This window comes from Haliotis cracherodii, unplaced genomic scaffold (assembly GCF_022045235.1).
Source record: "Haliotis cracherodii isolate W230 unplaced genomic scaffold, xgHalCrac1.p SCAF_8, whole genome shotgun sequence".
NCBI classification, from domain to species: domain Eukaryota; kingdom Metazoa; phylum Mollusca; class Gastropoda; order Lepetellida; family Haliotidae; genus Haliotis; species Haliotis cracherodii.
The window spans coordinates 50,216,160-50,230,330 of NW_027266341.1; the positions used below are offsets into that span (position 1 = coordinate 50,216,160).

Below are 14,171 nucleotides of genomic sequence, written 5' to 3' on the forward strand. Positions count from 1 at the left end.
CTATAGTGACACCCTAATCTCTTTCAAAGCATCCAGTAAATATGTCAACAAGATTAGTGCCAGTCCAACAGGATAAACAGGATTCAGTATTCCCCTCTGTCTAGCCATCCATTTAGCTTAGGACACAACCAATCGTGTATCAACCAATCACATTCCTTTCTATTGTTCAAACTTTCATTAAATACATACTGTAGCCACGTTCTAGCAGAGAAGGGGTTTGACTCTCTTACCAAGCAGACCTCTCTCCCACAGCCCAGAGTGTGTACCCACTCTCTGTGGCACCCTTTGTTATTATCTAAGTATATTGTAAATTGTTAATTGTTCTTGTAAATAAAATTGTGATTAGTCTCCTGTGACTCTGGCTCTTTGCTGACTAATTCCCCAAGAAAACCAGCACGTCATTTGGAAGGTATTGTTCACCCAGAACAGTTCCATGATATCACCATGAAATCCTTCCGAAAACACAATCTGAAAACCAATGCCATTCTTCCACCTCAAGGCTACCAACCCAAGAGAAACTATTCCCAGGCCTGTATGCATTGGTTAAATTATCTGATGGAGACGGACCCCAATCTGGCGTGCTGGAGGTGAAAAAGAGTTCACTTGTGGAGAGGGCCAACATCGGTACAGTGTGGATGGCTACGATCCAGCGACAGGCATCATCAACGAATTCCTGGGGTGTTTCTGGCATGGGTGCCAGACATGTCACAAGACCGAGCATGGAGAACCTCATCCCGTCCTGGGCACGTCGTTGGGAGCACGTTATACCGACACCCACTACCGCCTGAGTCACTTGAGCCAACACCCTGAGGTGAAACGGATCGTCACCCAGTGGGAGCACGAATTTACAAAAATGCAACAGGAGGACTCCGCTCTGTGTGCTTTCTTGCAGGGACCCCACTGTATCCACGTCCCTGGACCGCTCAACCCTTCTATGGAGGACACACCAATGCCACGCGATTATGCTACGAAGACCAAGAAGGTGAAACCATCAAGTACATCAATATCTGTTCCCTCTATCCTTACATTTGTAAGACCGGAGCATATCCCACGGGACACGCGACCCTTCTCCATCAACCACCTGTGGACATGTTTGAGCTGAAAAGACTTATCCAATGTCGTGTCCTACCCCCAAAACGACTCTACCATCCGCTACTGCCCTACAGATCGGGTGGCAAATTGCTCTGTCCTTCGTGCCGTACATGTGCCGATACCCGGTCAACTCTCCCTGCAAGCACCCGGACGAAGAGAGGTCATGGGTGGGTACAAACGTCACCGTAGAACTCCATGAAGCTGTGAAGAAGTATGACTACCAGGTGCTGCAGATCTACGACGTTTGGCATTTTGACACCTTTGCATAGCATGACCCCGACACCCAGCATGGAGGACTTTTTGACACGTATATCAATTGTCATTTCAAGGAGAAGTTCGAAGCCAGCGGATACCCCGAGGAATGTACGGATCATGGCGCTTACATCCAGGAGATCTATGACAAAGAAGGCATTTGGTTGGACAAGGACCGCATCGAAAAAAACCCAGGTCGTCGCATGATTGCCAAGATGCAAATGAATTCGCTCTGGGGCAAGTTTGGACAACGTTTAGACTACAGTCATAACATCTATATGAACGATCCTGTACAGTACTTTACCTTGTGGAGGGATGAACACAATACCATCGAGGATGTCACCGTTGTCAACGAACACATGGTGGAAGTGACCTATACCGACTAGGTCGAATTCCAAGCCCCTCATTCTCATTTCAATGTCGCCATCGCTGCTTGGGTCACTGCCCAAGCACGTCTCAAGCTGTATGAGACCCTTGCCCTGGTGGGTCGCAGTGTCTTGTACTTTGACAAGGACAGTGTCATTTACATTCATCGACTCCACAACACGAATCCAGAGCTGGGCCATTCGTTGGGTGAGTTTACAGATGAACTGGACCATCAAGACGTTTGTGTCAGGAGGTCCCAAAAACTATGGCTATGAGTTAATGAACCCAAGACCCGATGGAACGCGCACGACCTGCAAAGTGCGAGGGTTCACTTTGAATTACAAAAACCAACAACATCTCAACTTTGACACCATGAAAGGACTGATATTGGGACAATGGCCTGGGAAGGAGGGGGAGAAAATCAGCTTGGATTACCCTCATCAAATCATTCAAAAAGGACCTTGGTACGGTAACGCTCTTGTGACCTGGCCCACCCGAAAAGTGTATTGTACCGTGTACGACAAGCGACGTCTCGTCTACGATGAAACCACAGGGCTGTCTGTAGACACGCTACCCTTTGGGTACAGAGACGACTAGATCATGTTATATGTCATACCATGGGGTGGTGTCACAACGGATCGAAACTGAATCGACATGGACACCTACAGAAAAACTGGATCGAAATCTGACCAAACAAGGTTGTGCTTTCCCCTCACGCTACAAGCCTGACCCTATGGAAAAGAAACACAAGGGTCGGTCCAGTTTGGAAAAATTGAGCCTCAGACCAGACACCGAAACGGACCAATCAAAAAGCAGGGTATCACTTTTCACTGAACGGTCCAAGCAACAACATCGTCCCTCTGATGGATGTTCCTCACGTTGTGTTGGCTGTTGGCGTTTTATCTAGAAGAAACACATGTTTGGAGAGGGTACCATCAAGTGTTGACACACAACAGTGAAGACTTGGAAAGAAACAACATACAGAAAATCCAGACGACATCATGTTGAAACTGATGAATGCCAAGACACGGAGCGACATGCGTGGTAAAGGAAGCAGTGGAGATGGGAACGATGACATGACTGCTGAACTGTGGGGTGAAGTGTACAACATGTTGTGCGCAAAGATAAAGGCCGACGACGTGTATGCCAAGATACGTTCAAAGATGAGGAAACTGACTAAACCCAAGAAAGTAGCACCGAAGAAGACGATAAAGAGGACCCAGAAGAAAAAACCCAGCAAACCAGCAGCAGCAACATCAACAACAACCACAGCAACAGTTGCCACCACAGCAGCAACAGCCACCACCACCATCACAACAACACCAGTCACTTCCACAGCAGCAGCAGCAGACAGCGAAATGAAAGGGACACCCTTTTTGAAACCTGCAACACCTGCAACACCTGCAAAAAGACGACCACGGAAGAAATTGTCTCTGAAGATCTCTCATCAAGAACAGCTGTAAGTAACATGCTATTCTTTGGGATGTGTATGCCATGATGATGATGCTGATGATGATGATGAAAATTACTATTAATATTATTCTTTTCTTGTTGGATTGACAGGACACCCATCCTTCCTTCCCCCGATGTCAGTTCAGCACAGTCCGTGTTAGAACAGTGGTGGGAACAAACTTCTCGGGAGCCAACCTATTCACCGAATGCGCCTGTGATGATGATGACCGGTGACAGTAATGATCATGAAGCGCTCAATCTGACAACTCTCCCTTCCATGGATCTGGACACACCCACCCTGCTTGATGCTTCTTGGTCACCAGCATCACCGGAAGATTTTAATGTCTTCTCCTGCCCATGGTTTGCAACGATGATGACAACGTTGATCAGGATCCTTATGGAGAAGCTCAACGCACTCCCCAAAAACGTGAATGTAGTGCCTGCCGACACAACATGTTAAGATACATAAGCTGCAACAGTGGTCAAGTGATGTGTCATGTCTGTTTCAGGGAGACCATAGACTGTACTTGTTTTACTGATGGACCTCTCACATGTTTGGGACCTGTTTGGGACAGTATGATGGAGGACCACATCTTATGGTGACCCCATCTTCACTCAAAGAGCTTGAAGATGGAAGAGGAAACGTTTACGCGTTGTTGTTGAAGGGACATGCAATGCACTCCCTCCTCAATTTTCTTTTCATATTTCCAATGTATCTGGTTGTTGTTGTTGTTCATTATTAAACAGTGATTGATTGAACTGACTCTTTGTGTCTTGATTGATCTCAACTCCAATAGAATGTCGAACCGAGGGTAGAGGTTGAGATGTCGTCTACGTTGTCTGTCTGTGTGTCTGTCATGTCAGTGCACACCAGTGTGAAGAAATAAAATAAACGAATATAAAAATAGATAAAAGAGAAAGGCCATGCTTGAAAGATCAGATGCCTGGTGTCAGTCACTCAGTACACATCACCACTACCGCCGTGTGTCATGCCGTGTGTCAGTCAGCCCAAACACAGGATGACGTCACGTGATGATGATGATGTAGAGGTCATGACCTCCCGTTTAATGGGGAGGAGACTTTCATAAAAGCAGGCGAACCCCCTGACCTTCTTTCAGTGGAGTCACAGTCATCATGGAGCAAAGACGATCTATTGCCTCAGTGACATTATGTAGGGAGCTTTTTCTTCTTACACCTTGTGTCATCCTTCTCATCCCAAATATTATTCATTTCAAGAACGTCAGAGGTCTTTTCAAACGTGGCCTGAACAGATGACCCAGATCCTTATGACATGGCTATGGCTGGTAATTTCTATCAAGGACGAGGTGACCGTGTTATCTGTTATTGCTGCGGTGTGACACTGCGGTGTGCCAATGGGAAGCCACAGATAAACCCTGGAAAGAACATCTGAAGCACGCCAAAGTCCGCTGCGAATACTTGTGTGTGTTTTGTCCTGAAGCACGGAAGAGTCGAGTTTCTTGTTCATCCCTAGTGACAAAGTTTCTTTGTTTGTTTTTTCAAAGTGTACAGACGTTCATACCCTCGTGGTCACCCTCGTGTTCACAAAAATCACAGGGATGCCCCTAATCCTGTGACTTTTGTTTTGCTGTGTTGGTTCATGTGAGTGGGGGATTAAAAAAAAGTTGAACAAATATAAGTGTTATGTTGTCTGTAGGATGAAGAAAAACAAAACAGGATCGAAATGCACACCCAGAAAAAAACCCGGATTGGTTGAACCGTGGTTGTGCTTTCTCTCCCATGGTAAAATCCATTTCCTATGGAAAAGAAACACAGGGGTCGGTCCGTTTTGGAAAACCCGAGGTGCAGGCCAGGCACCAGAATAAACCAATTGGGAGCTCTGCCTGGGGAACCAATCAGGAAGCAGGGTGTCAGTGCCTCTCCTATAAAACAAGAGCGAAGCCACTCACACACACTGCATTCTATGAAATCAACATGGAAGAAAACTGGGATTTGGAGATCATTTCAGTGGTGCACCATTTGCCACTGTGCAAAGGGAGTCTCTCTGACTTGGAGAAGAAAGAAACATCACCAACATTGTCTCCTCCATGGCAATGCAACAAGTGCCAAGGGGGTCTGCCAGTCTACGCCCTTGGCATAAGGGTACAGGATGGGACATTTCAGTGTCTGTATTGCAATACTGTCCTGAAGGACACGTACATGAGGCGTTAAACCCACACTAGCTATAGCAAGTGAGACGAAAGATAACAGCCCACCCGTACTTTTGCACCACTGCGTGTATGTGGGTGAAGAAGTGATCGACTTCTTCCCCAAAACGGCTCTTTTCAGGGCCACCCATCTCTTCCGAAAGAACGCTTTCATATTTTGCTTTGACGACCCTCAAACCCAAACAATAACCCACCTCCTCCTCCTCCTCCTCCTCCTCCTCCCTCCTCCCTCCACCACCACCGCCACCACCACTTCTATTTTTAGAAAGTGTCTAAATATACTAGCCACATAAAGAAACTGTGCACGGAGAAAATATATTTTGGATTGAAATACAACACAGCAAGAACAAAATGATGCAGATGCTGTAGCAGCTGAATGATCGGACCATAAGAAAATGTCAACGGGACCTGAACAACATCTGTTACGATCATGTCCGAACATCAAAATGGAGTAGGGGGTCAAAAGACAAAGTCACAAAGTCAATAACAGGTATGACCACCCTGTGCATGAATCACAGCAGTGCATCGGCGACGCATGGAGTCCACCAAATTGGCATGGAAGTGCTGGGGAATGGTCTGCCATATCCTCCTCAAATCCTGTGCCAAGTCACGGACGTTATCTGGAGGATGTGGAAGACGACGCAGACGGCGCTCCATTTCATCCCACATATGCTCTGTTGGGGAGAGATCTGGAGAATTTGCAGGCCATGGCAGTAACATGACATTGTTATGGTGAAGGAAATCCATTGCGACCCTAGCCGTGTGAGGACGAGCGTTGTCCTGTTGAAATGTCAATCCCGGGCCATGACGTTGCAGGAAAGGAATGACCACAGGCCTCAGAATCTGATCTCTGTAGCCAACACTGGTGAGATTGCCCTGAGCAACCATCAAAGGGGTTTGGTGCCGTGCTGTTATCCCACCCCAAATCATCACAGAGCCACCTCCAAAACGATTCCTCTCCACAATACAGTTGCGTGCATAACATTCTCCCAAACGCCGGTAGACACGTTGGCGCCCGTCACTGTGGGAAATAGTGAACCTCGATTCATCTGTAAAGACAACATTTCTCCACCATATTCGAGGTTGACGAATATGATTTCGACACCATCTTAGACGGCTGACTCGATGACGGTGTGTCAGGATGGGACGTATGCCAGAGCGTCATGGTCGAATCCCGTACTGACGTAAATGATTCCTGACAATGTTGGGATGGATACGGCGCAGTCCAGGAATTGTCTGGGACGTCGTTACTGGCGTTTGGAACCTGTGTCGGAGATCCATCTGTCGTGTCTTGGCGTCGTTTATTGGGGACGTCCTGAACGTGGGTGGTCGGCAACGTCATTTGTGTTCTGATAACGCCTCACCAATGCCGATATCGTGTTACGATGGCATTGGAAATGTGTTGCTACCTGTTGTTGCCTCATTCCCGCTCGGATCATTCCAATGGCTTCATGACGCTGTGCAGCTGTCAATCTTGGCATGATTTGCTTGTGATATGCTTGTGTCTGCGCCTGAGAAGTTTTGAATTTTTGAATGACCACAGATCATGCTTTCCAAGTGACAGCGAATTTTGAGTTGCACATGCTGTGTACAGCTGCACAGGATGCACGTGCAGTTACACACTGCACGTCCATAGGCCCCCATCAATGACGTCATATCGCATGGCACGTGCATGAGCGTTTGAATGTCTCCAATAATGGCTGTGTTCAAACCTATATTTCATATATGGACGGTGTGCCCTTATATCTATATTTTCTCTGTGCACAGTTTCTTTATGTGGCTAGTATACATCCAAGATTTTATACGCGCTTCTTTCAACGTTTGATCTTTTCACCTTGTACGAGCAATCTTGGAGGTGTGCACGCCACCGGAAACGGATTTGCCGCCATCTTGGATGCGCACGCCACCGGAAACGGATGTGCCGCCATCTTGGATGCGCACGCATGACCCATAATGCCGGAAGTGACATCATCAGAGGTCACGTGACCCAACCGACCAATCAGAAGCCAGGAGCGGTACCAGAGTCCTGCACCCAACTACTTGCATATTTTCCATGATAACTTCCAGGTGGTTAGATGTTTGCTGGGCAGGTTGTCCTTGAAAATGTTTGACCTGGGCTGTTGAAACAGATCTCAACAGAGAGGTAACTGGAGAGGCTCTTCCATTAATGGATACAATAATCTGGTGAACCACGCTCTGCTGTCCCAGACTGGTGCTATGAAGATTATCATGCAATCCGTCTCCTCCACATTGTGGATGACCTTGTCTAGGAGAGACCAATGCGGGAATACGTATGCAAATAGACCCGTCCAATCCATCGACAGCACATTGATCTGGTGAGCCTTTGGATCGCGAACTGGACAGACGGTTAATGGTTTTGGCAGGTGGCAAAGAGATCTAGGTGCGTCCCATAACGTGGTTACCCAAGCAAAGATCTGGGGATGTGGGGTCCATTCTGTTGGTACTATTCTCCCGTGGCGGGAAGGCTGTCAGATCAGCAAGGATGTTCAGCTTACCGAGAATATGTCTCGCTTCTAACCTGAAGGAATTTGCCAAGGCAAACAATCATGTAGTCTCCATCATCAGAGAACTTGATCTGGTTCCTTCTTGTTTCTGAATGTATGCCACTACTGTGGTACTGTTCGTGGCTATGAGGATGGACGACTGGGAGAGAAGTATCTTAAATGTCAGGATGGCGTAATAAATGGGCTTCATTTCCCTGCAGTTGTAGGATCCTCTCTCTGGTGTTCCAAGACCTTTGTACCATAAGATCGTCAATTATGGGCTCCCCGTCCCGAATCTGAGGAGTCTGTGAAAAGATGGTGTTCGGGTGTTGGAGAAGTCGTCTCATGCTCTCTGTGTGTCCACTAATGCAGGCCCCGTAATAAGTTAGGAGGTAACTGAGTCTTGAACCCTAGGGATGTCTGTGGAGGACGTAACATCAACCTTGCTCTGAAGGTCATATCCTGTAGATACGTTAGATTGCCTAGAAGAGACATCCACCACCTTAGAGACCTGGCAGGTTGAGTTGATAGGGATTGAAACACTGTAATAGTCTTGACGAATCGATCCTATGGTGGACATAGATATCCCTTGTGTTGTTGGAAACGCGCTCCGATGTATACAATGTCTTGAACCAGAGTGGTCTCGGACTTGGAGGGATTGACTAGGAAGCTGGACCAGAAATGTTCTGGTGTAACTGAGCTTCTTCTTGTTCTGCCATGGCTTCGTACTTGCTGATGACTGGCACTGTAATCCTGGTAAACAGCCAAGGGGCTATTGATATCCAGAATGGTAAGACCTGGAACTCGTAACGTCGACCATTGATTGTGAAGCGCAGGTACTACCATGTTGATGGGGGTATCGGGACGTGAAGATAGGCGTCTTGTCAGTCGAGGCTGATCAGCCGACCGCATCTGCATAATGTATTTCATCTGGAACTTTAGAGGAGGTACCAATATTTTTGTTGTTGAGGATCTTCAAGCTGTCGGGTGTAATCTGCTTTCAATTTTAGGCATATGACTCAAGACTCCCCTCACTGGCCCTGGGGTCGGCATTATGATGAAGACGATAGGCTTAAATCGCAGTCCATAGACATAACAAGGTCGAAAGTGTCTATAACGGCAGAATGGGTGGCAAGGAAGTCAGAACCTGCGTTCACCTCTGCCTCCAAATCTGTCCCAGGAATAGGATCTTCATTTTTTTGTAGTCGGACTGAGTGAGTGAGTGAGTGAATATGGTTTTACGCCGTTTTTAGCAATATTCCAGCAATATCACGGCGGGGGACACCAGAAATGGGCTTCACACATTGTACCCATGTCGGGAATCGAACCCGGGTCTTCGGCGTGACGAGCGAACGCTTTAACCACTAGGCTACCGACCGCCCCGTATTCGGACTGACAAAACCATGTGCCTTGACAGCTAGGTCAATAGTTGATACTTGGAATCGTTCAGTTGTGTCTTGTCTGACCTCGTCTATGACATGTCCCAATTTGCCTACTGTCCCAGCTGTATCCCTAAGCATAATCCCGCTGGGGTGCATCATCAGACTCATTAACCTTACCATGGGTAATTCATTGGAGGGGTGGATGTTCGTCATTTTCCATACATTCAACGTGTTCCCTTTGCGGTTCATCATACGCTGGTATCCAGGATTCCACTGTGAGTAAGATCCATGCGGTTTGTGATGACTGCCCGTGTATAATGGAACCAGTACAGGAATGATGATCCTCCATCAAACCGCTAGACTGTCCTGCTGACATATGGCGTCATTGCGGTTGATGTGACGCTCTCGTAACGCTCTGCTTGGCTACAGTAGAGTCCGTGCGGTGTCTTAGCTGGGGAGTATGGCCTTGCGGTACTCTGACGAGACCCGAGCGGAGATCTAGATGCCCATGTTTCACGGGAGGGTAAAACCTGAGCTGTGGTTGTAGCCTGACCAGATGGCTGTCCCCCATGTGGCCTCTTGGCCAGAGGACTCTTCTTAGCCAATACGGTCTGCTTCTTCTTAAGCATCTCCATGTCCTTAGGTATAGCAGAGAAGCGTGACTCTAACATCGACTCCATCATCTCCTTTTGTTGTATGAAGAGTTGTTCTATCAATTTCATATAAGAACGCAGGAGATGATTTATTCGCCGGAGTAGGTGGTGAAGGCGCTGGGACAGAGTCAGAGGCTAAGTCAGTGTCAGTAGCCGCAATGACGTCAACTTTCTTCTTAGCTGCTTCTCGTCTTCTAGATTTAATTAAGGCTTCAACTAGCTTGGTGAAGGCCTTCTTTGATAGAGAAGAGCACTGATCGCATCTTGCCTCTCCCGTGCATCTCTGCACTTCCAACAGTTATTATGAGGATCTCTCATGATCATAAAATGGCCACACTTCTTGCAAGTAAGAGGAGAGGGAGACTCCATGGCGACCTCACAAACATCCACGTGAGAAACAACAATAAGCAGCTATTAATTTTGATCGTTACAACTATAATAATAGGTGTTGACTCGAGCACACAGGGGAAAGAAGTGAGGTTTCCAGCCATTACACACGTCATAGCTTGGGTTGCTGTAGTGCTATATTGGGAACAACTAATTATGTGTAATTGACAGTGAAGAGGACGGCTGTTGAAAATCTGAAAATTAAGTTAGTGTGACTGAAGCCAAAATATGGCAAAGATGTAATAGAGGTAGAGGATTCGCAAAAATTATGCTTTTTTATGCAAATTATTGGAGAGGCGTGTGCTACGCATAGGGCAGGACATGCTTACCCTTTTTTCGAAACCATGTAATACCATGTATTCTCAAAACCAAAAGAATTGCTTGCCTATTTGATTTGCAGTCTCAGAAAAGAACCAAGTTAAATTAAGTCAAAATATTTGTCTTTTCAAGTTTGTACACCAGGTTCACAGGTTCAAAAATGAAAGCAATCCATCTGAAGTGTACTAAAAAAAAACAATATGTGAAATGCCAAAGGGAATTGGGCCAAGATGTTTAACTTAAGCTGCCGGTATATTGATGATCATTCTGACATCGTTCAATACTGGTAGCCCATTTAGTAACAAAGTAACCGCATGCTTCCCCTCTTTCAGGGCGGGTAAGAATGGCAAGATGGATGACATCAACCTTCCATAGACAACTTTCCCTTTATGTGGAGAAATATTCCAACAGCTCCAGCTTTTGGTGTCTACATTTCACATTGTTTTAGGTACAAGCGGACATGCTGTTTCTACCAAGATTTCAAAGAGCGTCATACGACTCTTGCTTAAAGGCTGTTGGTTCAAGGCTACAAACGTCAAGGCCTTATTAAAACTTTCCAAAACGTTTATGGTAAACAAACAGAGGACATTACCAAATTTGACGCATCAGTGTCAAAAATGATGTCCGATGCAATTCCCTATTTTCACTTGTTCAATATGTTCATGCTTTTAGGTAAACAATTCACTTGTCTTTGCTTGTGTTTGTGACGGTGCCATCGATGGGACAAGATACGCTCACCTTTTCATGAACACATCACCATTTGATAGTGATTCATAAACACATGCTTATGGTACAGACGGAATCATACAATATGTCACGGTCACACATTTACAACAAAACAAAGTACATGTTCCACAGACAATATGACTAAGTTTGTGACACTCTACTTGGGAATTAATACTCCGTCCTCCATACTCCGTACATTCCTTTCAGAATGTATCTATGTACATTCAACATGTATTACAATACATGTATATACTTCAGGCTTGACGGTTTTCAATACATTTACCAGAAATGGGCTTCACACATTGTACCCATACAGGGAATTGAACACAGGTCTTCTGCGTGACGAGCAAACGCTTTATTCACGAGGCTACCTCAACGCCCAAGACCACTATTGAAGGAATATGACTCACTATTTGTAATATAATTTATAGACCTAATAGTGATGATCCAATGTTCTATGATACCTTATTTAAGAGCATTGATGATTTTGATAACGAATCTGTAATAGTATGGGGGTATACTAGACCATGGAAATTAAAAAAACACATTAATAATTCAAACGTAAGAAAAACAGTATAAGAACAAAATAGAAAAAAGTTTACTTGATAGATGTATGGCAACAACTAAATTAAAGTGCTAAAACATTTCACCTCGTGGAAGACAACCCAAGACAACAAACAAGCTTGATGTTTTCTTCGTTTCTCATGATATATTAATTTAACCAGTTATAAATCACACTACTCTGTCGTCACATTAACATGGCAACAGCCAATATAAGGGCAAAGGTTACTTGAAACAAAACACTTCATAAAAATAATTAAAGTATTAGAAGAAACAAGAAAGAAGGGAAACATGAATATAATATACGAAAGATGCATCATTGAAACTAACAATCAGTAATTCTCTATTTTTAGAAACATTTTAATGAAAGTAAGTGGTATAACAGAATCATTTGCTTCACACTTAAAGGGACAAAAGAGAGAAAATACAAAACAGTTGGATTAAAACAAAGATGGAAAACAGAGGAATACAAATTTGCAATAGAATCCGATGATGTGAAGAAGGTGAACAACCAACTAGCTACTTCTACCACTTAGTAAACAGAAAATACACAAATAACGTCATAACTAAATCGACCAATGACGATGGAGGGGTAATAGTGCAAGGAGATGTGATATTAATATGGCGCATATCAAGGGAGAAAGCATACCCAAGTCACTATATCCAAGCTTCTTACAATGAACACACACACACACACTCAAATATACATACATACATACATACATACATACATACATACATACATACATACATACATACATACATACATACATACATACATACATACATACATACATACACATACAAACACACACATACAAACACACACATACACACACACTCATATACATACATACATACATACATACACACACACACACACACTCAGACATACATACATACATACATATAATACATACATGCATACATACATACATACACACACACACACACACATACATACATACATACATACATACATACATACATACATACATACATACATACATACATACATACATACATACATACATACATACATACACACATACATACATACACACACACACTCATATACATACATACATGCATACATGCATACATACATACATACATACATACATACATACATACATACATACATACACACACTCATATATATACATACATACATGCATGCATAAATACATATAATACATATAATACATACATGCATACATACATACATACACACACTCATATACATACATACATACATACATACATACATACATATAATGCATACATACATACATACATACATACATACATACATACATACATACATACATACATACATACATGATTGATTTGGTGAAATGAATGTGTTGAGGTGGAGGATCCGCCTTAATGCGTGTTACAAATAGTGCCCACTTTAAGGAAGAAAGCATATCCAAATGACTAATAAAATGGATACATGAAAATGTTCATGAAATATATTGTAATCATCAGCAAAGTTATTAATATAATCTCACCCTAATGCCTGCGAACGTACTCGTAACCGCTGCTCCCACTGAAAGAATGTGATAGTCACAGCCACACAATATGGCTTCCCAGAAGAAGTGGGAAATACCCAATGACTTTCCTAATAAGGAACATGGCGTTATCAACGGAGCCCTGCTGTGGTATGCCAGCCCTGACACAGTGTGGATCGCACTTTCGTAGGCCTCTTGTGTTACATATAAATACACCACAACCTGTCGGGAGAGTTTTGGGTATAGGTTGGGGAGCGTCCCAAACCGTCAGACTGTTAGCGCCGACCTTTAAATGACAAATAAGGAATCATTTCCTATTTCATATTCAAGAGAAGTCGTGACAAACCAGCCTGCAATGATAGACACAAAGTGTTATCATGCCTCCATGTCAGAATGATGAGATCTCATTATTGCTGTCATCTTGATTAAATACCGTGTATCCCGCCTTGGAGGGGAATAAATTTCTCAGCGGGAGAACAAATCTCTTATACCCCGCCACGAGCATGTCAGGCTACACGTGGATTTCTGAGAGGCAGAATATATCCCTTAAACCCCGCTTCAAAGCAATGCGGAGTCACTGGAAGTCACGTGATATAAGACTAGCTAACCTTAGCTTAATAGAAAAGCTGTTTTCCAGCATTTTGAATTCGTTTGAATTCTTTTACAATGTCATATTATAACATGTAGGTATGATAAATTTGTTGTACCAGGATCACTCGGGGAATATGGGATTTTATGCGTCACTCGTAAGGTGTTATACCGGAGCCGGAGTCTCTTG

The 14,171-nt window shown here is 44.3% G+C and overlaps 1 pseudogene; it reads left to right on the forward strand.

Annotated features, from left to right (window-relative positions):
• Window positions 1–2,711: 2,711 nt before the first annotated feature.
• Window positions 2,712–3,765, forward strand: LOC139451052 (uncharacterized; annotated as a pseudogene).
• Window positions 3,766–14,171: the final 10,406 nt, after the last annotated feature.